We start from the raw sequence: 25,604 nt of genomic DNA, 5'->3' as shown, positions 1-25,604 counted from the left end.
ATAAATTTCAGGCAGACGGAAAAACATGTTTTGTGAGGAGAAGATTGTGTAATGGAATATGGAAGATAAAGATTTTCTCTTTTAGGGCATGAAATATCATGACAGGTACACTTGGATATTCTTCTACACTTCTGTTAAGTTAGTACTTTACAGAACAGACATACCAATAGAATAGACGTCGGGAAGGAGCAGAAGTTAAGGCATGTGCGCATGGATGTCTGTCAAGCAGCCTCTCCAGAGAGGACTTGGACTCTTTTACTCCTTTGGGAGAAATGCATGTCTACCATATTGGAATCAACTCATGAATTAAGTATAAAACTGCATAACTTTGGGTTTGGCTCTCCTTTCCACGGAGGCAGAAAAAGAGTGGCATGGAAAGCTCCTTCTACATCTCAAGTGTGGAGTGGGTAAGGCATTTCAGCAACAGAATTCTTTCTGGGAGTGGTATAGACTTTAGTGGCCATGGGCTTTCTGATCTGAGCAGAAAGATGTGCCCATGGGCGTATACCTAATGAAGAGTAATGGCAAAGGATGCTGGGGCTTTTTATAAGACTTGAGATGCACCAGGGTCCTACAGCATATGTGGCTGGACTATGAGAAAATCAGAAGTAAGAACAAGTAAGAAACTAAATCATCCTAAGAGGCAGTTATTTTCTAGGGAGGTGTCCTAAGTGCTATGGCAATGGTGAATAATTCAAAGTTCAACTCAACTTAATATACAGGTTAACAAATTATTACTTTTAATTTGCTGGGCTACAACCTTAATATATCTCTGTTTCTTTAAATGTCTTCAGATTACAGGAAATTTGGGGCATCCATCAGTTGTGTGCAGATTGTGGTATGTTTTATTGAAAAACACTGAGCTACATAGCCAAAATTAAGTGGAGAGTTAAGCAAATATCTAGTAAATTATTCTGTGCCAAGAGCCAAATGGGATCATTCTAATCCAATTTGATTTTGGGGGGACTATTCAGGCAATCCGAATTGGCTGTCCATAGAAGGCTAATGTTAACCAAACATAATGGGTTATTAGACAAAGAACCCATCATTAACAAAATGAAATGGTGTCATATTTGGGGAAATCATGAACTTTCTTGTGTTTCAGCTTGGATTAGAAAGGAACAGAGAAGAACAATATGTATGTAATTTATTTATGGCACCGAGCAATTCAATATGGAGAGAAAATCAATGTTAAAAATAGAAATTTCTGGTTCTAAAATTTTAGGCGATAGAGAAAAAATAGTCATGATAGATATTCTTCTTTTGGCCTGAACTGTTTGAAATAGTTGATGTTAGAAACCCAATTCACCCATTTCTGCTCTGTGTTCAGCCGGCAGAGGGGATTTTGAACACATCTCTGTGCCCTTCCCCTGAATTAAATCTTTACCTTGGATGTTTCTAAAGTTCCATCCTACTCAATAAAGAACCGCACAACCCACGCTCATAGTGAACAAAGCTATTATTTAATGGAATCTTTCCACTGTAAAACCAAATTATTTTAATTGGCTTAAAATAATACTAAATGTTGAAAGCCAAGTACGCGACCTCTAGCCCTGCTGGTGTTTAAGATATCATACCCTTCATATTTTGTGGTGAGCCTTGTGCCCGTCTCTGAAGAAGGGCCAAATGTAAATAAATTCATAGTGTTTAGATCAGGGTTTTGCCAATGTAAATTATGTCTCATATAAGCCCTTATATAACTTCCTTCTTTTGGTTTTATAGAATTCTGTTTGTTGACATTCAGGGTGTGTCTAGAAAGTATATTTTTGGTTTATCCTATTCACCTAGGCAGAGTGCCCTGGACATTAGGGGATCTGGTTTGTACCATGTGGTTTATTTTCTGTGGTTGTATATTTCCTACATTTTGTTCATGTGCCCTTGGACTTCTTAGGAAAAGCTTGACAGCTCATTTTTATAAATCAATAAATAAGTAAGTAATATATCATGGATCAAAGGCCACAGCAGCAGCACCGTAGAGAGAATTTTATTGTCCTAGGCACTTATGTACTTTTAATGATGATGTCCTTGGACTGAAGGCCTAAGACATTTTTCATGAGAACTATTAGATTCCACACAAGATCAACAATTACAAATATTCTAGTGAAGATAATTAAAATTCAACAGGCTTCAGAGTTTAGTATTCTCATGTCTTCCTCTTTGGCCTGACTTCTATCTGTATTTCAGAATTCCCTTGTTTGGCTTCCAAAAGCTACTTCATTAATGCCTCTTAAACCCAAGAGCATAACTGAAGAAGAAGAAAACTTGGAATTCTCAAATCTTTAGGTAGTCTCCCAGGAATCAGGTGTAGTTTAGGAATTCCATCCAGGAGCAAGCATATCTATCTCTCTACATGTTCCAGGTTGAACTTTAGACCCTCTAGTCCAAGAGGGGATTTTACCTCATTTAAAATCAACCAGCTTTCCTTTGGAAAGAGGGAAGAGGGTTTGCTTCTTAGGAGCTAGTATCTGGATTGTACTCTCATGTCCGTGGACAGTTACCTGCTCTGTTTAGTGTACTCCCCAGCACAGTGCCTGACAAAGTAAGACTAAAATATTTGGCAAATTCATGAATGAATAAATGAAAAATTCAAAAGCTAATAGACAAACCAATACTTTAGTAGGACATCTTAGATCTCTAACTTACATGTACATTAACCGCATTTCAAAGAGAAACAAAGGGACATTTTAAGAATGAAGACAAGTAAAATACAGGGTGACTGGGGTATAAAAAGGCGAGGTAAAGAGGGAAAAGGAAGAAACAATATTATGACAGGTTGGGGGAGGTAGATGGAGACTCTAATTTCTGCATAAGTTTTCCATAAACCTAGAAGTTCGCTAATAAGAAAAGAAGTAAAAAAAAAAAAAAGAAAGAAAGAAACAGGAATCTTATAGCACTCAATTCCGATAAAAATGGAATATTTTGGCATGCTAGTATGCTTCGTTTTCTTTTACATTTTCTGGTTCTGGCCTCCTCTTCTTATTTTATGGTAAATGGTTCTGGGCAGACCTAAGCCAAATCGTGGTTATTGAAATTTGTTTTAAAGTAATCTTCAGAACTTTCTTATTTTTATTTTAGCCCCTCATGATAACCAACAATAAAAAATAGCCCTTAAAGAAAAATGAAACAAAACAAAAGTAGCCCTTCACTTTTGAAGCTTTATTCTGTGGTAGGCACATACCTGAGGGTAGTACAACCTCACTGAGTCCTCATAAAAACTTTTTTTTTGGCATGGTCAGGCACTGGGAATCAAACCCAGGTCTCCAGCATGGCAGGCAAGAACTCTGCCACTGAGCCACTCATACATTGCCCAATCCTCACAGTAACTTTTAGAAGTAGATGCCATGAGTTCCCCCTTCTATAGATGGGGCCCAAGGTCACACAGCAAGCACGTGACAGACTTGAACCCAGGCAGGAGCTTTGCCCAACACCTCTTTTTCTGGTGTGCCCCATGTTGTCAGAGTGTCCCCTCAATGCCCCCCTTCCCCAGCCCACCCCAGGACAGGGCTTGCACTGGCCGTGTGTCCTCAGGGATTCTCCGGTATAGCTGAATGGACTTTCCTAACCTCACACCCTTGAAAACTTGTCTGCCTTGTGCTCATCAGAGCCCTGCCCTGAGGAATAAAACTACTGGTTTAAGTTGTTATCATTCCAAGGAAATTCATTTATATATTTAACAGAGGCTCCCTGAAGATCGTGCTTTGCCCAAAGATGTGAGAAGGATCTTGAGAAGTTTAGACAGTTGGCAGGACTTTGGGGGAAGGGCATCGATTTGGTCAAGGCTGACTTTTCAGTGCCCTTCACATCACGCTAACAAATGAGATATGCCTTTTTGTCATAGGCTCTGCAAAGCTGTGATGCATGTTCCTTCATTATTTATAAGTAATCTTTGTCAGGTTCATTCACATGTATGAACTTGTTTCCTCTTTTGGCTAGGAGAGCACATAAGGAAGTTTTGGCCTGTATCCCTTGGGGTTTCTTGGGAAAGGGCATTTGACACTGGGACGCGATTGCCTTGCTCTACTTGACCGACATTTGTGCTAATGTAGAAGCCAAAGAAGCTTCTCTGTGAGTGTGTGTGTTCTGATTTAACGTCAAAATTCTTCCTTTACTGAATTTTTGTTTTGGTATATATGATGTAAAAGAAAGAGAGAAAGGAGAGAGAGAGAGAAAGAAGGAGACAGGGACAGAGTGATAGAAACCTGGACTTAATTTGGAGTTGAATTTACATTTGTGCCATTCTATGAGGCATTGGAAATAAAAATTTTAATCTTGAATTAACTGATTTCAATGCAGTTGTGTATACAGTCATGATGGGATGCTCAGGAAAAAAGCACTAATAGTAAAACAAGCAGTGGTGCTTAGGTCAGAAGGCCTGGGTTTTTGGGCTCACGGGCTCACCCAGCTCTTTCCTAGTTGTAAGAACTTGGAGGAGTGAACTCACTGTTCTGATGCGCAATCAGGAGATCCTCTGAGTTTGGACAATTATAGGTAACCATACCTATAATTCTATAATTCAATGATTTAAGTAGTTACCATTTGTAAATCTTTGCTTCTACCCCTTGCCAGCTGTTCTGTGGGGTTTCCCAGAAGCAGACACTGAGATAGAGATTTCTATGCAAATACTATTTCAAGGAAATGTCATAGATTAAGGAAGTGGAAAGTAAGCAGGACAGGAAAAAGCAAGAAGCCAAGCAAAAATTCACCTAAGGCAAAGTTCTACAGAGGGTGACATCAGCTTGTCTCTCCGAGGAGCTCTGGAGTGTTAGTTATGCCTCAGAGTTGTCTCGACACGAGGCAAGTGTTCTGGACTTTCATTCCACTGGGTTGATTAACGACCACCTTCTCTGTCCTGTCTCCCTCCACCCCCTGAACTTCTGACTCTTTACCAGGCATGCACCGAGAGAGTCTAGTAGGCTGAGGGAAGTTCTCCTAAAAAGACTGAACACTGACTGTTGGAAGTGAAAACATGCCCAGGAGGGAATCCTGTAGCGAAATGGCAGAAAGAGATTCGAAGAACTCCGGGTAGAGCGCCATTCAGCGCCTTTCAAACATATATTCTGAAAAGACTCTTGTGACATGGCCAAGTTTACTGTCAACATTGAAGTTACATGGAAAGAAAGATGGTAAACAAGGTTTAGAAAGCAGCCACTGGCTTTTAAAGACTCACCAGTGAGGCCAAATGCCATCGTCAGACCAAACCAATTCTTCTTCTCAAGTCTGATTGCCAGCAAAATTTCAGGCAATATGGAAAAGGCACCAAGAGCATCTGCTACTATGTAGAACTCTAATCCTTAGATTAGTATGGTATTTTTCATATAATTTATGAGGCAGAAATAGCGCTAGGGCAAAAGTTGTCTATATTTTATGTGTGATACCCATTATCTTAAAAAACACAAAAAAAGAAAACCAGGGCAATCCATTCATTATCAAATATTCTAAAAAACAAAGATATCTGTGTTCATTTTTCTGGCAGTGGGTTTATTCTCTCCTCAGACATACTTTTTTTTTTCTTTAATGAGCTACTTTATTTTCTTTCAAAACACCTACATACTTAAAATGTTTTCCTTATGAATCAATTTTGTATTTGACAGAAGTGAAGATACTTTTGCTCATAAAAAATGCCATGTGTTTTTGAAGTGTTAGAAAAAACAGCTCTTTGGCACTAAACAAAGCTGCGGCAGGAACATGGCAGAGCAGCTGCAGAACGGCAGGAAAATGTGAGATAATGAGACATGTGAAAGAATGTATAATTTAATGTGGGGCTGTGAAGCAAATGGGGGGGGGGAGGCGGAACATAAATGAGAAAACAGTTAAAAATAGTGGCTAAAAGGACTTTAAATCCAATAAAACATAACATGAATCAATTAGTGCTTGAACATTGGAGTGGGGAAGATGCTGGGAAAGAACCTGAAAAAGGCTGACAGATTTTTAGTCTATGAATTTAAATTCATAGGATCAACAATTTCTTTGCCTGGAGAGATTTATATGCTCTTTAAAAAAAAAATCTTAAACTAGTTCACAAAATGACTTTCTTTCTTTTCCACTTTCTGAGATGTGAATCAATCTGTTATAAAAGCCTCGGTTTTCAGTTTTCTGAAAACATTCCTCAAGCTGTATGGTAAAATGTGTTCAAGTTTTAGACAATTCTCACAACTCCTGCTAAGCTGTGGCTTTCTCTGCATAAGGATATTCGAGGCACTTCTTAGAACTTGACCATAGGTCCTAGAAGGATTTGGTTCATTGTGGCAGGTCGATGAAATTCTGGGAATGAAGGCAAGTAGCATGTCACCCTCTCTGGTGCCTTTTTATTTCACTGCTGCTTCTTCCCAGATTTTTATTTATTACCCGTCTCCATGTGTATTAGATCTTCTAGCAAAAATATCCAGGGTGCAAGGGTGGTTCAGTGGTAGAATGCTCGCCTTCCATGCAGGAGACCCGGGTTTGATTCCCAGACCATGCACACACACCCTCCCCCCAGATATATATACATTCAAAGGCTTTGCAACGAGTGCTTGTTTTATGTTGGGGCTTGAATTATGTATCCCACAAATGACATGTTCAAATCTTAATCCTTGTTCCTGTGAGTTTAAACTGATTTGTTAAAACTAATTTGTAAGTAAGGCCTTTTGAAGATGTGAAATTGTTAAATTAAGGTGTGGCCAACTTGAATTAGATGGCTTTTAATCCATATCCCTGCAAGCCTTATAAAGAAAGGAAATTGGGATGAAGTTAGTGAGAGGAAGCTTAGGAGAACAAGGACATCGCCGTGTAACGAAGGCAAGCCATCACCAGAACGCTGAAGATTCTGAAAGAGCCTGTGCCTTTATTTGGGACCTCTGGCTTCAAAAACCATGAGCCAATAAATTCTTATTGCTAAGCAAACTCATTGTGTGGTATTTGTCAAAGCAGCTCTGGAAAACTAAGGCACTTCACAGGAAGCTATGGAAGAGCTTTTTCTGGAAGCTTTCAAGAAAGCTTCTGACTTAATGTTAACCCGAAGCTTGCCTTCGTGGAGGTAGAATGTAGGACAACTTCTAGAAGCCCTTCCTGTTTCCAGGAAAATAACGTCTTGCTCACAAAAGACACTCAATCAGTGCCTGTTGAACACATGAAGGAATAAAATAAGATGAAAATGAGGTGCATATGTTATGTTTATGTAATGACCTTTTCACCTTAGTATTTTGGAAATGTAGAAATCTTTTATTTTTAACTAAAAATCCAACAAACATCCTTCTCACTCTTAGGTTTTAAAATTTTCATAATTTGAACCATCACTTCATCTTATAATAAATGTATGCTTTTAATGGGTTGTTTTTTCTGTTCCCCTTCAATTCCTCTCCCCCCCCCCAACTGATGGTGTATACAACACTAACTTAGCATTGAGAAACCATTGGCAACATATTTCTTTCAGAGCTTTGAAAATTTTCTCATGTTGTCTCGTTTATTTCAAGAATAATTTTTTTTTGGTGGAAAAAATCTATCAGAATTTTGTGATCACATTTCTTCTTAGATTCCTATCCATTTATATTAAGGTGGTATTTCTAAAATATGATTTATGAACCCACTGCCTAAGAATCATCTTAAATGTTGGTTAAATTCAAATTCCTGAGCTACAAACCAATCAATCAGAATTCTGGGATTTGCACCTTGAAATCTTCATTTTTCACATATTTCCAATGTGATTCTTGTGAACATGAATATTTGATAACTACTGGCCTCAAGAATAAAGAGTACCCCAAACAAAAATTGTGCACCAGTCTTTGTTTTCAGTGCTATTCTGTCACTCCTTTATATTTCTCTCCTGTCTCCAGCACCTCTAATTGTCATTTCAGTCCCCCAAATGTGTTTTTATAATGACCTTCTGCTAATAAAGCACTTACTTGATTTATTATTTATATTAGTTTATTTGTATATTTAAAAAATAAGACTACCCAAACATGAAAAGTTTAACCTAAAAATGCTTCTTTAAAGATGGATTTTTTACCATGTAACAGAGGATTTATTTGGGACAGAGAAAACTCCCCAACACCCATAAATTCACTAATGGAAACTACAGCCCTATTTACCTCCTCAACAGGTAACCCTTCTTAAGTCATTTTGTATAAGGTGGAAGCAGGAATCTGAATAGGAGTGAGGTTTGGACAGAAACCCTTTGTCTTCCACTGTCCTTTTAAAATTTTTTAATTAGGGAAAATTCTTTTCCTATCCCTAATGAAAACTTATGCAGTTCCTTGACTTTTTGGTCCTTTAAAGTAAAAAGTGGCATCTCAATTCAGTAATTTATAGAGTCTAATTTCATGTAAAAATAAAAGCTTTGAATTTGATGTAAAATTTAATCTTCTCCCTTTCCCAAGTAGTTTTTGCTTTGAGCCATCTACTTGCAATGACTTTTTGTCTCTTTTTGCCATCTGGCATTTCTCTTCCTCCCTTGATTTGATAACTATTATTCCTTATCTTGCCAGTTTTGAAATAGGGGGACAACATAGAGACAAGAGGGATAGGAGAGTTCTCAGTACAGTTTTAAGATGGTTTGACACTCTAAACTCTGGAATGTTTTTGGTGGTTTTGCAGAGACTATCACTGGAAATGTTCAATTCCATGTCTTGAGATATAGATGATACATTTTTCTCAGGTTGGTTGTTCTTTCCTCAGTCCATGGTTTTCTCCTTTCACTCCTTCTTTCCATCTGTCTGCCCCTCTCTTCTATTTTTTTCTTTGTTAGATCATTCCACACAGATTTACTTACCTTGAGGTGATCCTCTTGAGCAGTGTTTTAAATGGCTTCATATCAATTCCCTCCACTCATGTCAACACTCATTTCCGCAACAAATCCTGGGAGCACAGGCAGATTCCAGTATAGTTACAACCTCTCCGTTGCCTAGACTAGCTAGCCAGCTGTTTCAGTTATCTATTGCTGTGTAACAAGCCACTTACTTAGTGGCTTAAAATAGCACAATTTATTATTTCCCATGGTTATTTGGATTGGCCAGGTGGCTGTTCTTCTGGTTTTGCCTGGGCTTACTCATAGGCTGTGTTCAGCTGGAGGTTTGGCTGGACTGAAAGATTCGAGATTTGCACATTTAACACGTTCACACATTTAGCAGTCAGTCCTGGATGTTGCCTGGGTGTCTCTCTATTTTCTTCTTTGTGTCTTTCATCTTCCAGTAGATCAGATTGACTTCTGACATGGCAATCCCAATGCAAAGCTTCAAGAGAGCATTGGTAGTAGTTGCAAGGCCTCTTAAGACCTAGGTTATTAAGTCCCATAATGTCATTGCCTTCACATTTTATTGGTCAAAGCAAAGTCCAAAGCACAACCCAGATTCAGGAGCTGAGGATGTAGACTCCAAATCTTGAAGGAGGAAGAGAATAAATCACAATGCTAAAGGGCTTACAGACCATGATGAAAGGAATTTGGGGCCATATTTTGCAATCTAACACACCATCTTTACAGAGTTCTTCAGATTTGTGTCAAACATGAGTTCACTATGTCCCAGTAACTGCAGAGAGCATGTACTGAGCTCTCTGAGTAATTCCATTGAAGATAGCCCTTCACAGTAGGCTTTTATGACAAACAAACAAGGGTGGAACAAGGGTGGAAGGACTCACAGAGCAACTCTTCCCAAGTAAATCCCCTTTATAAATATCCTCTTAATTTCTGATACTCCCATCTGAAGATAAATTTCAGAACATGACAATAAAGTTCTCAGCCAATCACTAGCAAAACTCTGGAGCTTGGAGCACCTTTGAGATAAAGAAGTCTGGCCTTTGTACCCTGCTTGACCAAGCATTGGATACAGGCTTTCTGAGGAGGGGGTATAACATTGGTAAGGCAGCTTCCTTTGGTGAGAACACAGCTCTGACATATTGTTTACCAACATTCCCTACAGCTGGAATAATGAGTGATTTATCTTGAAGCATCAATCCTTTACAGTTAGCACCAACTATAAAAGCCAACACTTGCCAATTCAAAGACTTCAAAACTACACTCAGCCCAGGCTGCCTTAAGCCATACAAATTCTTCTGCAGTTGCTGATTAAAAAAAATGCTCATAATACCTTCGTATGCAGGTACCTGGGATCTTGATTAGTCTGTCAGTGCCTAGTGTCTTCTACTGTTTCAGGAAGGGATTTTGCCCACCCCTTATCCCAAGGCATCTGACTCACCCTCAGTCAGCTGCCAGCCTAAGAGAGAAACAAGAACTCTATCATAAATGTGCTACATCATGAGTTATTTCCATACCCACAGCTCTCATTTAGGGTCATAAATCCATAGAACTCTGTAAAATTTAGGGTGGATATTCAACTTTGACTTACTTATTATTCAACCTTGAACTACTTATCACTGGCAAAATTCTATCACTTTGTCTTAAAAGCTAGGTATTAAAAACCTCAGGTCAAATAAATAAACAAATATAAATAAAAACCCCAGGTCAAATTTCTTCCCCTCTTTTCCAGTTGTCACAATAATAATAAATGCAACATATAATGTGGCTAGTCTCAATGTTGATGTTAACTGCTATTTTGATGTGAGGACTTTGGATAAACATTTGATTGAGTGAATATTATGTGCTCTGTTCTAAATATTTCCCATATTTTATCTCTTTTAATCCCCAGATGAGCTCTGTCACTTAGATACAATTATACTCCTATTTCACAAACCATAACACTGAGATATGGAGATTAAGTTCATGCAACTAATTAGTGGCAGAGTTATAATTGGAACCCAGGTAGTTGAATGTCAAAGGTTGAGAACTTAAGTTCCACATTACCTTGATGAAACAACCCCAAGTGACTAAAAAGCAGTCCATGAGTAAATATTCTGAGATCTAGAAAATGGAATGTTATTGCACTTAAGAAAAAGTGAAGAAAGATATGTTTTTCAAAATCATATAGGATTAGTATTCACAGATCTTTTATACATCAGGCACTCTTCATTTCCAGAACCCTTTGATATCATAAGCAACAGTTCTCAGTGCACATGATACAGAGAGTTCTAATAGCAATAATCTTTAAATCAACAAAGTTTCCTCCAAAATGTTCCCAATATACTTCAAAGATGGGAAAGTTCACAGCTCTACATTAAAATGTTAAAAAAAGATCGCATTGCAGCAGCTGTTTATGTGGATTACCTAGTCTAGCCGTTCTGCTAAGGCTTAAAAAAACCTGTCTGAGTTGTAGGAAGCAAAAAAAAAAAACAAAGAACAATCACAAGCCTCTAAAATACCTTGTTGGTGCTTGTCACTATAGCTGTAATATTCCATTTTGTGCTCCAGTAGATTCAGGTGTATCTGACTTGAAGTCAAGTTGTTATTCTGGACTTCTAAACCATGGAAGGATCTTGTGGCTGAGCTTTTGTCTCCCGTGCCCTATGCTGTTTCAAGAACCATTCCTTCCCTAGTGTTTTTTTAAAAATCCTTGGAATGTTCCACCGCGGGTCCAAAGCACATTAGGAAATCTGACTTTTCTCACACACATTTTAGGCAATTTCCTTAATACTTTACAAATAATTAGGATTAAAAAGTACTTACTGTTTAAAGGCCAGTGACACTTACTTTGTGCGTTTGTGTGTATGCCTGACTTTTGTGAGTTTTAATGCTCTTTTTTTTTTTTTGCATGGCAGACTCTGGGAATCGAACCCAGGTCTCTGGCATGGCAGGTGAGAATTCTGCCATTGAGCCATTATTGCCCACTCTTAATGCACTTTTAACATTGACTAAGTTATTTTATTTTCAAAACATGGTGGGTAGGGCATGGTAGTATCTCCATTTTATATCAGGGAAAACTTAAGTACAATTTTGGGCAAGCTCTCACAATGAGATTAGAACGTGAGGAGGGGCTTTTCAGTTACCACACTGCGTATTTCTTATGGAGCGCTCATTATGTTCTAATGTTTCTCAATATTGCTACTTTCAATAATATTGACTTCTTGCCATGTGTTCATACTGTGATTATTGTTTGGGTTAACCATAGTAGGGAAAATACCACAGCAGATTCTCTGATAGAATATTTATTTGTGCAGACGATGTTGGAGACATAATTTCTGGCATCATGAATTCAGTTCCAGTTTAATCATCTAGAATTAGAAAGGACATGATATTTTCTTTAGGGTTCAGAGAGATTTGGTGAGAGCAGAGGAAGTGTTAGGGAATAAGGTTTTGGCCTATGCTACAATCTTTTCGTCATAAGGAACAAGATAAAAGTTAAATTGTCGATCTACTTTGAGAATGTTTAGGAAATGACTTACCTATATAGCAGCTATGAATCTGAAGCAAGGAGCTCATGTTTCTCATTTCGCTGCTTGTAATTTCAGAGTATTTGGCCTTCTGTTTGTGATATAGTTTTTCAACTTGAAATCCCAAGATTCATTATGTGTGAAGAGAAGTGGCATAAAAATATATACAGCTGATGTATCTTCAAGAAAGACCAATGAAAATCCTGTTGCTTCTAGAACATAAGCAGACTAAAAAGGATCAGTACGGTTGAGCTCTGGTTTACCCTTTGCAGTTTATTGGCTAAAGTTTTGTTTGACTACATGCAACCTGCACCTGAACTACAGTGAACTATAGTGTCTAACTAAACAGGAGTCTGGAGGAAAGCATTCCAGTGCCATGTTCAAGGATGCCATCGAGGAACCAGTATCCCACCCCCACCCCCCTTTTATGCCATTCTTAATGTATGGTTTTCATCCTCATGGGTTTAAGTTCTACTTCCAGGTATCACATTACATTTCAGTTTAAGGATGAAAAGGCATGTGCCAGTGCACCTTGTCCCTTTCAAATAATAATAACAACGAAATAACAATGATCACAATAATGAAAATCTTTCCAGAGTCCAACCTAATAGAGTTGCTTTTATATATAATTGGCCAGAACTAAATTGCATGACCACACCTAGATGCAGTTAAGTCAGGAAAGTATTTAAAGGCTACCCTGAATTTCAATTTTTGTTGGTAAGGCAAAAGGGGAGAATTGCTTTTAAATGGGAAACCAAAATTAGGAATAGTATTAGTACTCGTGAGAAGGAGAGGTTATACTTCCTCTTTCTTTACAAACATTACACTTAGTTCAAATATTCCATCTTCCAGGAAGTTTCTCTTCATACACACTGCTTTCTCTGGATTCCCATAGGATGTTGCATATAAATCAGATGCCATCAATCCTCTTGTATGTATGCTAGTTATTTGCATCCTTGTTTCCCTCACTCAGTGAACTCCTCAATGATAGAGAACTAGTCTCATTCACCTTTATAATCTTATCATTTGCCATCATATCTTATACACCAGTGGAAACTAAAGAGTTTACTTAAATAGATAACTAAAGGAAGATGTGATAGATCATGTTCCCTAGCAAATAGGCCCTAAGATTCTGGGGTCCATCCACATGCCTCTTCCTCAGGCTCCCTCCAATTCCAAAGGTCTATGTATACTCTCACCTTGGGTCATTTTTCTTTCTACCCAAAACAGGTGAAGGAACTGTCAGAAATTCTGCCCTTTGGAAGAATTACTCCTCACCCTGAGTAGGGTTATAGCACAGAAATAGCCCAATTTTGACTTTACCATACACCTAGTTGACCCATCTGTAAAAGAAGTTCATTGTTTTCCTTTCCCAAGATCTGGTCAAAAGTGTGAGCGTGGCTTGGGTTCAACAGTTGTGGATGACATGGGGTCTCACTGTTTGCTCATGTGGTTTACTTTATACTTTCCGGGCCTGAATCTTCTAATCTCTAATGTCTCACTTCAATATTATGTTTATGATTTGATTGGACAGGGTAAACTATAACCTACAGGCCAAATCTGATCCACCAATGTTTTTTGTACATAAAGTTTTATTGTAACACAGTCATGTCCATTCACATATGTATTGTGTTTTGGCTGCTTTTGTGCTACGATAGTGAATCATGATAGCAACCCTATGGCCCACAAAGCCTAAAATGTTTACTCTCTGGACCTTTATAGAAAAAAGTTGGCTGATCGATGGTTCAGAGGGTTTGGAAAAATCTTGAAATTCAGAATTTTTGGCTGAATCAACTCAGATGTCTTCATCCCAGTTTTCAGGGTTCTACTCTTTCCCAGTCAAGAACTTGACTTTGGCAGAGCAGACCTATGGAGGCTGAGCATTCAGCTTTTTCTGGAACTCTGCTACTGGGTTTGATCCTCTGGTTTCTCTGCCCATTAGCTATAGGAGATGAAGTCTTGTTCATGTGCAAAGGAAGACCTCTGTCTTTCACATTTCATCATATATTGGTGATTAATCACCCCCAACCTTTTTTCTTTCTCCAATACATTGATAGCTCTCACTAACTGCCATCCTACTTCATAGTCCTTGTAATAATTCTTTTGCCTAAACCTCACATGCCTAATATAGTGCATCTACAGTGCTTTTCCTTTCTCCCATATCCCAACCTAGTTCACCAGTCAGAGCTGGTGTTGTGTACCCTGTGGAATTGCACAGCACTTGGTGCTTAGAAGGGTCCTGTGTTTTGTTTAATGATATGTTGTCACCATCTTGAAATTCTTGATTTGATCTTTGAAATTGTGTTTTATAAGTGAATTACTACATGAGTGTATGCATATCCATCATTCCTTGCTGTTTCATTTGCCTATAACATTTTCAATGCTCCAGAATTCTTCCATGATGCATAAGAGTTTAGCATGACTCAAAGCAAGTACAAGATAATAATGTTGCATCTACAACTGAGTAATCAGAGTGTTGGCAGTACTGGGAGATCATGTTTTCCATTCGAACCAGAACTGGCTTCAAGTTGCAGAACAACATCTGTGGGAACAGGGAAACACAAATAACCAAGGAATGCTATTATATATTTTCTTACTTGTGTTACTTCTACATATTGCCAACTGCTAGCACTGAAAGTGATAACAGAAGGAAAGATTGAGCAACCCATGGCTTCTTTTTTTTTTTCAGTCTTTCCTTACTCTTCAGTAAACAGAAGGTAGAGAGTACAGGTACAACATATAAGTATCAAGAAGTGAAATAAAATCAGTTGAGTTAGTTTTGTGCATTGTTTCCATAGCTGTAGTAAGAACAAAATACACAGGTATGTGTGAGCTATAAAATATGAATTGTGTAATTTCTGTGATTCTGAATATGAGTTAAATGATCTTTTATTTTCATTTAAAATTGACATGACACAATATAAAGGTGAGTGTTAAAACCTATGCTAGTAATTTAAAACTTTTAATTTTTCTTTACTTAGAATGTCATTAAATAGCATAATAAGTGTGAGATTACAGAAGAAAAGCTTTAAATTTAAGTACCTTTTCTTGACAGTCCTTTTTTCTTGTTTTTCTTTTTTTTAAAACAAGGTGCCCCATATTTTTATTTTGCAATGTGTCCTGCAAATTAAATGGGTGGCCCTGTACCACTTCATCTTTTTGAACAATTGTGTTGAATGCCAGAGTGATCAGTTCACCACCTTCCACTGGTCTTCATTGTTGGCTAGTTGGTGAGAGGTCTAGTTCTATAAGCTTATTTTAGAGTCTGGTAAATTGGACAAAATCTAGGAACTATCTTAGGTTGGTTTCCCCAGAGGAAAACAACTGTAAGATGAAGATTTGCACCCAGTTGCTCTGACTGGGATGTGACCTTAGGAATAACATCTGTGAGAGTTGAAGGAAGCAGGATATCAGGAGGAGAAGTTGCAATTGCAACAGGAGTCTCAGATGATCTTAAGGGAACTCTAGAGTAGGGGTGGGTCTTCAGGGTTTCCAATTGAGGCAGTGGCCGTGGGTCTTCCTACCAGTGTCCACATCTGGCCACATTGATAGTTATTGGATGCAGACTACTCCCAAGAGAGGTCATAACCTTTGATGAGGCATTCTCCTTCAGCTAAGGGTACTTAGTTATAAGCCCCAGAAGCTAATATTCCCATCAGCTTGGGTAATAAGTGCCCAAGTCCTGAAGGGAATCTGGGCAGCATAACATTGTGCCAACTGCAAAAGTCTAAACAAAGAGCCATACATTGGAAGGCATCAAAAGATTTCAAAGGAAACAAAGGTTTCCTCTCAATCCTCTACTTTCTTTTAAATGAGACAATAAAGAGCAGACAAGGGAAATGCTGCCCTTAGATATACCAGATTATGACTTCAGCGGTTAAGCTATGATTATTTAAATAGTCAGACAACGTAACTTTTAGTACAGGAAAACTAGCACTTTTTAGAGAATCTTTTTTCCTTTTCTTTTGTTCCAGAAGCTCAGGCTCAAAGTTTATTTGGTCTAGAGTCTTGAATTTTGAAGAAATGTGGAAGCAAGCATACCCTTTCTAAAAAGTGTTTACCCTGTTGCTCTATTAAAATAGCAAATAAGTCAAAATATCAAGTGCATAATATCACTTAGGTCCCACAAAGAAAAATTTACAAAATAGTCTGAAGTATATAATTGAGTTTTAGAATTAAAAATAAAATGCTTCCCCTATGATTGATGAGATTATAGATGGGATAAGATGTGAATGTGCTTGTGTGCATGAGTGTAGGTATGTTGGTTGAAAGGTAAAGTGGTGGAGGGGTGCTCACTGTACAAGTTGGAACTGGGCAAGCCCAAAGGAATCATGCTTGGCATAGGTCCCATGGTACAAGTTTCTACTGGGACATGAAAGACGATGCTTGGTTCTGTGTGTGACACCTGGTGTACAGGCTGAAAAGAAGGCATGCTGTGTCAATAGATTTTCCCAGATGCTTTCTGGATTTCTTACCATTGTCAGACGCTCCTTTCAAAATACACACAAAATATGTATACCATGAATTGCCAGGGCACTGTTCTGGGAATAGCCTACTTATTTTCTTTCTAATGGATATAATCCTGTGTGTAGTGGAGAATCTGCCAGAAATCAGCTCCCCACTCCCTCATCCCATCCAATAAAGAGCTCTATATTTTATAATTTGAAGGAGAGAATCAGATCCGGCATTGGGCAGAGAATATCCAAGGTCATGGTGAGATCCAGAGAGCTTCTCTCTCTCTGTTAGCCTAACTAGTTCTGTCTAGGGCACTAGGGTCAAAAGAGGAGGTCAAACTTACAGGTTAAATTTCTCTGGTCCTTTTTTTTTTTTTTTTAACTTTTTTTTGTTGCATAGTATAACATATACACAAAGCAAAGAAATAAAAAAGCAATAGTTTTCAAAGCACTCTTTAGAAAGTGGTTACAGGATAGATCCCAGAGTTTGTCATGGGCTACCATACGGTCCTCTCATATTTTTCCTTCTAGCTGCCCCAGAATACAGGAGGCTAGAGGGTTTAAATACTTTACCATCACAATCAACTTTGTTTTCCTTCTTTTTTTGTGAACAGTAACATATATTAAAAAAAAAGTTATAAATTTCCAAGCACAGCACCACAATTAGTTGTAGAACATATTTCAGACTTTGACATGGTTTACAATTTCACAATTTTAGGTTTTGAATTCTAGCTGCTCTAAAATACCGGAGACTAAAAGAGATATCAATTTAATGATTCTGCATTTGTATTCATTTGTTAAGTCCTATCTTCTCTGTATAATTCCACCATCATTTTTGATCTTTCCATACCTCTCATTGAAGTTATTTGGGCTATGGCAAGTCTAAATTTTTGATATTGGAAGGGTCTGTCACTAATATGGGGTAGGGAGAGGGAACTATCTGATTTTCTTCTCTGGCCTTTTTTTAATCTTGCTTTTTCTACTCCAGCTTTCAGTGTTAGGCAAGAAGTTTTAGGGACTGACATGTAACCACTATTAAAATATGAATGAAGAACAGAGTATCACTCAGTTTGGACCTTGAGGCTGGCCCATTTGATCAATTAAGCAGAGCATGAGTTGGCATTAAATGTATTTGAAATAGAGGAAAAATGTTTCATGGGGTAAGGAGAGATGCTGGTGCATCATTGCTGTGTTTTGAAAGACCATACTTGGACTAAGGATTTATCATCATTAGTAGAACGAGTTGTTCAACAGATTATTCAAGGAAGATGGTACCTTAGAAATGCTCTCCAGTTCTTACCAAAGTGTCTTCATTGCCTCACTGATAAGACATTCAGCCATTGTATTTTATCTCATGTGATGCTGTCCTCTTTTTATTTTTTGTTTTTCCCAGCACCTAGAGAATATAAAATTTTTGTAGCCTTCTAGATAGCTTCTTTTTTCATAAAAATAATAATTACATTGTAAACTCCATGAGGGCTGCAATAGCTATCTTTCTGTCCCTTTATTGTACCATTGGCATTTGTCTAGTCTTTAAAAAGGTTTGGCTCAATGTCCTACTCATATTTTTGGCTATAGCTTGCTGGAGTTGTCAGGACAAGTAGAAGGTTTCCCTTTCAGCATTCATTAAAAGAAAAAAATTCTATTGTATGACTTAAAAGTAACTTGTGACTCATCTCCTTTTTCGGGGGGAAGAGTTATAGCTTGAGATGTGGTCACTGAAGTACTTTTTCATTGTGAAAGGTAATGCAAATCCTCAGAGGTTGGGAGATCCTGAAGTTGGTGTGTGTTTTATTCATTCATTTGCCACATCCACAGGATCCTGGGGAACTATATAGAAACATTTTAATGAATAAATCCTGTGGGTTCTTTCCTTCACACTACTCTATAACTTAAGATTAAACTGATATTCTGGTGAGATTCATATTGTGGGAAAGGTACAAACATTACAAGAGTGCAGAATAATTTTGACTAATTTTTTCTTTTTTTTTTGAAAAGCAAAAATAGCTTTATTGTTTCTTTATGATTATTAAGTAAATAGTTATACAATTAAATTTTTAAAAAAGTTACTACAAGCACAAAAAATGTCATGTATGTTATCATAAGCATTTCAGAAAATACTGTGACATAAGGATGACTACATGAATTATTCATACTCTCACCATGCAGTGATAATCATCATTAATGTATTGTTTTATAGCCTTGCCATCTATTTTTCTATACATCTGTATATTTTGACAATATGAGACTGTACCATACAGTGCTGGTTTGTAATTTGATTTTTAATTTTTTAGTAAATGAACCATACCATGCCTCATTGTTTTTAGTGGATAGATAGACTTCTAGAATTTAACTCCAATTTGACTGTTTGCTATGACATAGTGGAAACATTTTCATAGCAAATGAATGCCTGTCAGTTTGTTATCAATTTGGTGGTAAAACTGCAGAGACAGGAGGAAACAACTTAATCATATTTTTTTTGTTTTGTTTTCAACTTCTTGTTGAGTTATATTGAAGGAAAATTTCTTGGACAAAGGGGTTTGACTGATAGAAAAAGAAGGCTAAAATTTGCCACAAACCCTCTCTCTACTCAAGATACTATGCTGAGGGTCTTCCTGGGGAACTGTTGGGAAAAAGTATATTTCTATACAAATCTTAGTCTGGGTCTTTTATCAAAAGAGTATATGAGATATATCTGTGATCTAGTATTTTTTGACTTCCAAGGGTCTAACTCTAATTCCACAAAATTATTCACTTTCGGAATTTTCCTTTTCGTTTTCCTTTCTTGTATACAGAAGCGAAAGAGAATTAAGGTCAGGAATAATGGCGGGGAGGGCAAAAGAACATTATGCTTGAAAGCACTTGTCTTATGTAGATGAGGTTCTTTTTAGGCAAAATGTAGTCTGCTTTTTTTTTTTTTTTTGCTTGTATCATGTGTTGTTTGTGTAAATAAAAGACGAATACACAACGAAACTAGAATCCAGTAAAAACTTACCTGTTTGTGGTTTTATATTAAAAGCACAGTGTCGGTCAAATTTGTCAAGTTCTGCCAAGGGTGAGAAATCCAAATTGGCTGCGATTTGGCTGTGTTTCATGAACCTGAACCCAGTTATGAAATGAGTAGCTGGACTGAGTCATGATGTGAATGCTAACTGGAACTTACAGGTGTAACATAATTCTTGGTGTGTAACTTCACATGCTCACCTGGTGCTCCCAGTTGATATCAAAGGATGCCTCTTTGCTTTATCACATTCACCACCCATATTTCTGAAATTAAGCTTGCAACCCAAAGAGGATAAAATTTCTGGGAAAATAGCTGAAAGACTTTGAAATTACTAGCAGTCTTGGCTTATGATATCACATGACTTGGAAAGACTTTTGTTAAGAGAGTCACAGGGCTGAGACTGATAGGAAGAGGTCATTTAGTTCATTTTCCTGCCCCAGGCAGAATGGCAAGTGGCCTTGCTTTTCAATAAGCTGGTGTTTCTTCAAATAAGACAGCACTATTTTTTCCCAGCAATTACTAAATTATATTTAATTTTGTTTTAATCACAGTAGCACTATTGTAGAATAAAAAAGAGATACTGGATATGAGTCATTAGTTTCTCATAAAATTAAGTAATGTATAACACTGACAAAATAGTCAAAATAATCTAATAGGACAATAGCAAGTTAAGGTAGTTACAAGTATGTGTGTGTGTGTATTTGACATACATCAGCAACAATAATATTCTCATAGACATTTTCAAAAACCAGTTTCCCAGTAATTAAAGTAAAGTGACAATTTGAGAAAACTTGTACAAAAATATCCTGGGGAATTTTGCCACATTCAAGTCTTTTGCCCTGCATTCAACTGTGAAAATGATAAACTTGTCCATTTTTCTCATGTGCATTCCTAAAAACAACCAATTCTGGCAAAAAATGGATGAAATTCATAAATTTTATGTGAGGCTTTCTTAAAATTAATTCATATGTGGAAATAAACCTTTCATGTTTTGATGCTTCTATTTCTTTCTCAAAATTTATTTTGAGCAAAAAAGTTTCAGGCAAATCGATGTCAGATTTCTGGTTACTTGGAATGAACTATGGACCATAGTAAATTCAAATGTAGATGGAAGATTACAGTTGGTCTCCAAAATTAAGACATAGATATCTGAGTTAAATAGCGAGCTAAAAGTTAACACAAGGTTGTCACAGATTACTACATAATTAATTACCAGATGGGTGGTAGAGACAATTGCCTGAGGTCAAAGATGATCACCTATGATCTCTATTATAAAAGAGAGTCAGAGTAGATGACCTTTAGAGATCTCCTCAAGTTGTAAATGAATGATATTCACCTGTCCAAGTCAGTATGGTTTGGTATGCCTGAATTTGTGGAAGTTCTCTCCTTGGTACTGGAGAGGAAAACTAAAAGAAAAAGCTCCTTCTTAAGGTTATTGTCAAATGGGGGACTGATATGTAATGTCATAAATAAAAGTGTAGAATTCGTCTTGGTGCTATGCCTTTACGTAAACCAATTATAAAGCCTATACCCAGTGAAAGCAAGGGTAGGGTTTTCAAATCTCCTTGATGATAGCTATCTGGGACTCACTTGTTTGCTTCTATCTTTTAATTTCTTTCCCAGTTTCATCAATGCTCATTACATCTACCTCATTCTGATCTTTTTGGACTTTGTCTTCTAATTCTGGCCATGAGCTTGCCTTTGAACTTGGAGACAGTTTGGCTTTCCAGGCTATGATCCTGAGCAGCCTTTAGGACATATCTGGTACTGGCCTTTTGGATTTTGTGGATATTGAGACTTCTTTGTTGCCATCTAACCCTCCCCAGTTCCAGCATCTAGGAGGTGGTGACTGAATTGAATCTTGAAGGATAAACTGAATGTGGATAACAGAAAGTAGAAGAGCAATGAACACCAAGGCCATTGCATATTCACAGATACAAAACTACCCAAGATATTGACACATTCACCTTGGCCATGATATATTGAGATATTATATAATCATCAGAGGGACTTCTTGGGAACCACATGAAATCTGATGGCTTGAATCTTGGGAAACACACAAACGGGGCTACCACAGTTACCTAGGCCTCCACAGCTTGCTCTTTAGAGATATTATCTTAGGATCAAAAGTCCTCTTTGTGATTGCTGGCACTTTGACTAAAATTACATATTTCAGACTCTGATTTAGGCCAATTATGCTCATTTGAGATGTTTTCCAGCTAACCTACCACCCTTACACATCTTTTCCAGTCAAGGTCTTCCCTTTTTATCCTACTTTTAAAGCATCACCTTTGAGGAACATCTCATTGGTGTGAGCTGTTTCCCATCTCTTATTCCAGGTAAATCACTAGTAGATTTTCTATTCACCTAGAATGAACTGCAGACCAAACTAAACTCACATGCCTGAAGATGCTACTCTCTACGGTTGGATTTAGGAGATTGTGCCAGTTTGAAACTGTCATGTACCCCAGAAAAGCCATGTTCTTTAATCCTTGACAATATTGCTGGGTAAAATCTTTATGATTAAGTTGTTTCCATGGAGATGGGACTCACCCAATTGTGGGTAGGACCTCTTGATTAAGAGATTTCCATGGAGATGTGTCTTCATCCATTCAAGGTTGGGTTGCTTACTGGCATCCTTTAAGAGGGAACCATTTTGGATAAAGCTTTAGAGCTCACACAGCCAGAGACCATTGGAGATGCAGAAGGAAAACACCCCCAGGGAATCCTTATGAAACTGAGAAACCAGGAGAGAAAGTTAGCAGATATCGCCATATAACTTTCAAGCTGACAGAGGTGCCCAGGAGCCAAAGACCCCGCCAGCCACCAGCCACATGCCTTCCCAGTTGACAGAAGTGATCCAGACAGCATCAGTCTTTCTTGAGTGAAGGTAACCTCTTGTTGATACCTCAATGTGGACATTTTCATGGCCTTAGAACTGTAAATTGCAACTTAATAAATTCCCTTCTTAAAAGCCACTCTGTTTCTGGTATATTGCATTCTGGCAGTTTTAACAAACTAAAACAGAGATATTCCTCTATTACAAAATATTTCCCAATAGTTGACACCTATATCCAGAACCAATGGTCTACCTATATTCCTAGGAAAATGTATAGCAATTTAATCCACACCTGCTCTCCAAGCAATACTTGTTCTTGCCCTGCCTTCCCTACTTCCCAGCCTAGTTAACCAGTGATACTCTAGCCCTAATGCTCTTTACAGAAATCTTAACCTATGCTTCAAACCACTTTGTGTTCTGTAAAATTCTGTAATGAGTGGAACAGCATGATCAGATCTACCTTTCAGGAAGAAAGCTGGCAGCAATGTAGTGGCAGTGGTGGTGGTGGTGAATTGAGTAAAACCAAAGTGGAAATAAGAATTAATAGGTAGGAGGTTATTGCAATTGATCAGGAAAGAAATAAGGAAGGCCAAAAAGAGGATAGTGGCAGTTAAGAGAAAGAGGCAGAAATAAATTTAGTGTATATTTGAGGTGCAGAATTTATGGGACTTTGCAATGATGGGATGAGGGTGGGAGCATAGTACGGTGGCTTTGGTGAGGAATAAGAAAATGACATCCAAGTTAATGAGTCATGGTAACTTAACAAGGATTGGGAATATAAGAGGTGTAAAGGATTTAGGCTCCTGTAACATATTGACCAGAGAGGGCTGAGTAATGGACACTTGAGTTTATGGAATAATGGTTTGAGTAGAGAACATATATCATAAATAATCAACACACAATAAAGTGAAACGAGCATGAATGAGGTCACCAAAAGAGCGTGTATAAAGTAAAATAAGAAGAGAAATGAGGAAAACATCTGGGAAACATAAATATTTTTTTTTCTTTTTTTTTTTTTATTAATTAAAAAAAGAATTAACAAAACAATTAGAAATCATTCCAATCTACATGTACAATCAGTAACTCTTAATAACATCACATAGTTGCATATTCATCATTTCTTAGTACATTTGCATCGATTTAGAAAAAGAAATAAAAAGACAACAGAATAAGAATTAAAACAATAATAGAAAGAAAAAAAACAAAAAAAACAAAAACAAAAAACCTATACCTCACATGCAGCTTCATTCAGTGTTTTAACATAATTGCATTACAATTGGGTAGTATTGTGCTGTCCATTTCTGAGTTTTTATATCCAGTCCCGCTGTACAGTCTGTATCCCTTCATCTCCAATTATCCCTTCTCTTTTTTTTTTTTTTTAATTAACGGAAAAAAAGAAATTAACCCAACATTTAGAGATCATACTATTCTACACATGCAATCATTAATTCTTAACATCATCACATAGATGCATGATCATCATTTCTTAGTACATTTGCATTGGTTTAGAAGAACTAGCAACATAACCGAAAAAGATATAGAATGTTAATATAGAGAAAAAAATAAAAGTAATAATAGTAAAATCAAAACAAAACAACACAAAACAAAACAAAAACCTATAGCTCAGATGCAGCTTCATTCAGTGTTTTAACATGATTACTTTACAATTAGGTATTATTGTGCTGTCCATTTTTGAGTTTTTGTATCTAGTCCTGTTGCACAGTCTGTATCCCTTCAGCTTCAATTCCCCATTGTCTTACCCTGTTTCTAACTCCTGCTGAACTCTGTTACCAATGACATATTTCAAGTTTATTCTCGAATGTCCGTTCACATCAGTGGGACCATACAGTATTTGTCCTTTAGTTTTTGGCTGGATTCACTCAGCATAATATTCTCTAGGTCCATCCATGTTATTACATGGTTCATAAGTTTATCTTGTCTTAAAGCTGCATAATATTCCATCGTATGTATATACCACAGTTTGTTTAGCCACTCTTCTGTTGATGGAGATTTTGGCTGTTTCCATCTCTTTGCAATTGTAAATAATGCTGCTATAAACATTGGTGTGCAAATGTCCGTTTGTGTCTTTGCCCTTAAGTCCTTTGAGTAGATACCTAGCAATGGTATTGCTGGGTCGTATGGCAATTCTATATTCAGCTTTTTGAGGAACCGCCAAACTGCCTTCCACAGTGGTTGCACCCTTTGACATTCCCACCAACAGTGGATAAGTGTGCCTCTTTCTCCGCATCCTCTCCAGCACTTGTCATTTTCTGTTTTGTTGATAATGGCCATTCTGGTGGGTGTGAGATGATATCTCATTGTGGTTTTGATTTGAATTTCTCTAATGGCCAGGGACATTGAGCATCTCTTCATGTGCCTCTTGGCCATCCGTATTTCCTCTTCTGAGAGGTGTCTGTTCAAGTCTTTTTCCCATTTTGTAATTGGGTTGGCTGCCTTTTTGTTGTTGAGATGAACAATCTCTTTATAAATTCTGGATACTAGACCTTTATCTGATATATCATTTCCAAATATTGTCTCCCATTGTGAAGGCTGTCTTTCTACTTTCTTGATGAAGTTCTTTGATGCACAGAAGTGTTTAATTTTGAGGAGTTCCCATTTATTTATTTCCTTCTTCAGTGCTCTTGCTTTAGGTTTAAGGTCCATAAAACCGCCTCCAGTTGTAAGATCCATAAGATATCTCCCAACATTTTCCTCTAACTGTTTTATGGTCTTAGACCTAATGTTTAGATCTTTGATCCATTTTGAGTTAACTTTTGTATAGGGTGTGAGAGATGGGTCTTCTTTCATTCTTTTGCATATGGATATCCAGTTCTCTAGGCACCATTTATTGAAGAGACTGCTCTGTCCCAGGTGAGTTGGCTTGACTGCCTTATCAAAGATCAAATGTCCATAGATGAGAGGGTCTATATCTGAGCACTCTCTTCGATTCCATTGGTCGATATATCTATCTTTATGCCAATACCATGCTGTTTTGACCACTGTGGCTTCATAATATGCCTTAAAGTCAGGCAGCGCGAGACCTCCAGCTTCGTTTTTTTTCCTCAAGATGTTT

At 37.5% G+C, this 25,604-nt stretch overlaps 2 long non-coding RNA genes across 3 annotated transcripts in view; one reads left to right on the top strand and one right to left on the bottom strand.

The window, feature by feature from the left end:
• The window catches only part of LOC143647297 (uncharacterized), a 135,393-nt gene that overhangs the window by 103,483 nt on the left and 6,306 nt on the right, over window positions 1-25,604 (top strand). The window lies entirely within an intron of this gene.
• The window catches only part of LOC143647296 (uncharacterized), a 201,617-nt gene continuing 189,586 nt past the window's right edge, over window positions 13,574-25,604 (bottom strand). The window contains exons 3-4 of one of the 2 annotated variants that reach the window (XR_013157962.1): window positions 17,964-18,084; window positions 13,574-14,776 (exon numbers count right to left, since the gene is read on the bottom strand). This is a non-coding gene — a long non-coding RNA (uncharacterized LOC143647296). The remainder of the gene's footprint in view (window positions 14,777-17,963; window positions 18,085-25,604) is intronic. The other variant, XR_013157961.1, reaches the window with a different exon arrangement.

Source organism: Tamandua tetradactyla, chromosome 9 (assembly GCF_023851605.1).
Source record: "Tamandua tetradactyla isolate mTamTet1 chromosome 9, mTamTet1.pri, whole genome shotgun sequence".
NCBI classification, from domain to species: domain Eukaryota; kingdom Metazoa; phylum Chordata; class Mammalia; order Pilosa; family Myrmecophagidae; genus Tamandua; species Tamandua tetradactyla.
This window is presented reverse-complemented; position numbering and strand designations above follow the sequence as displayed.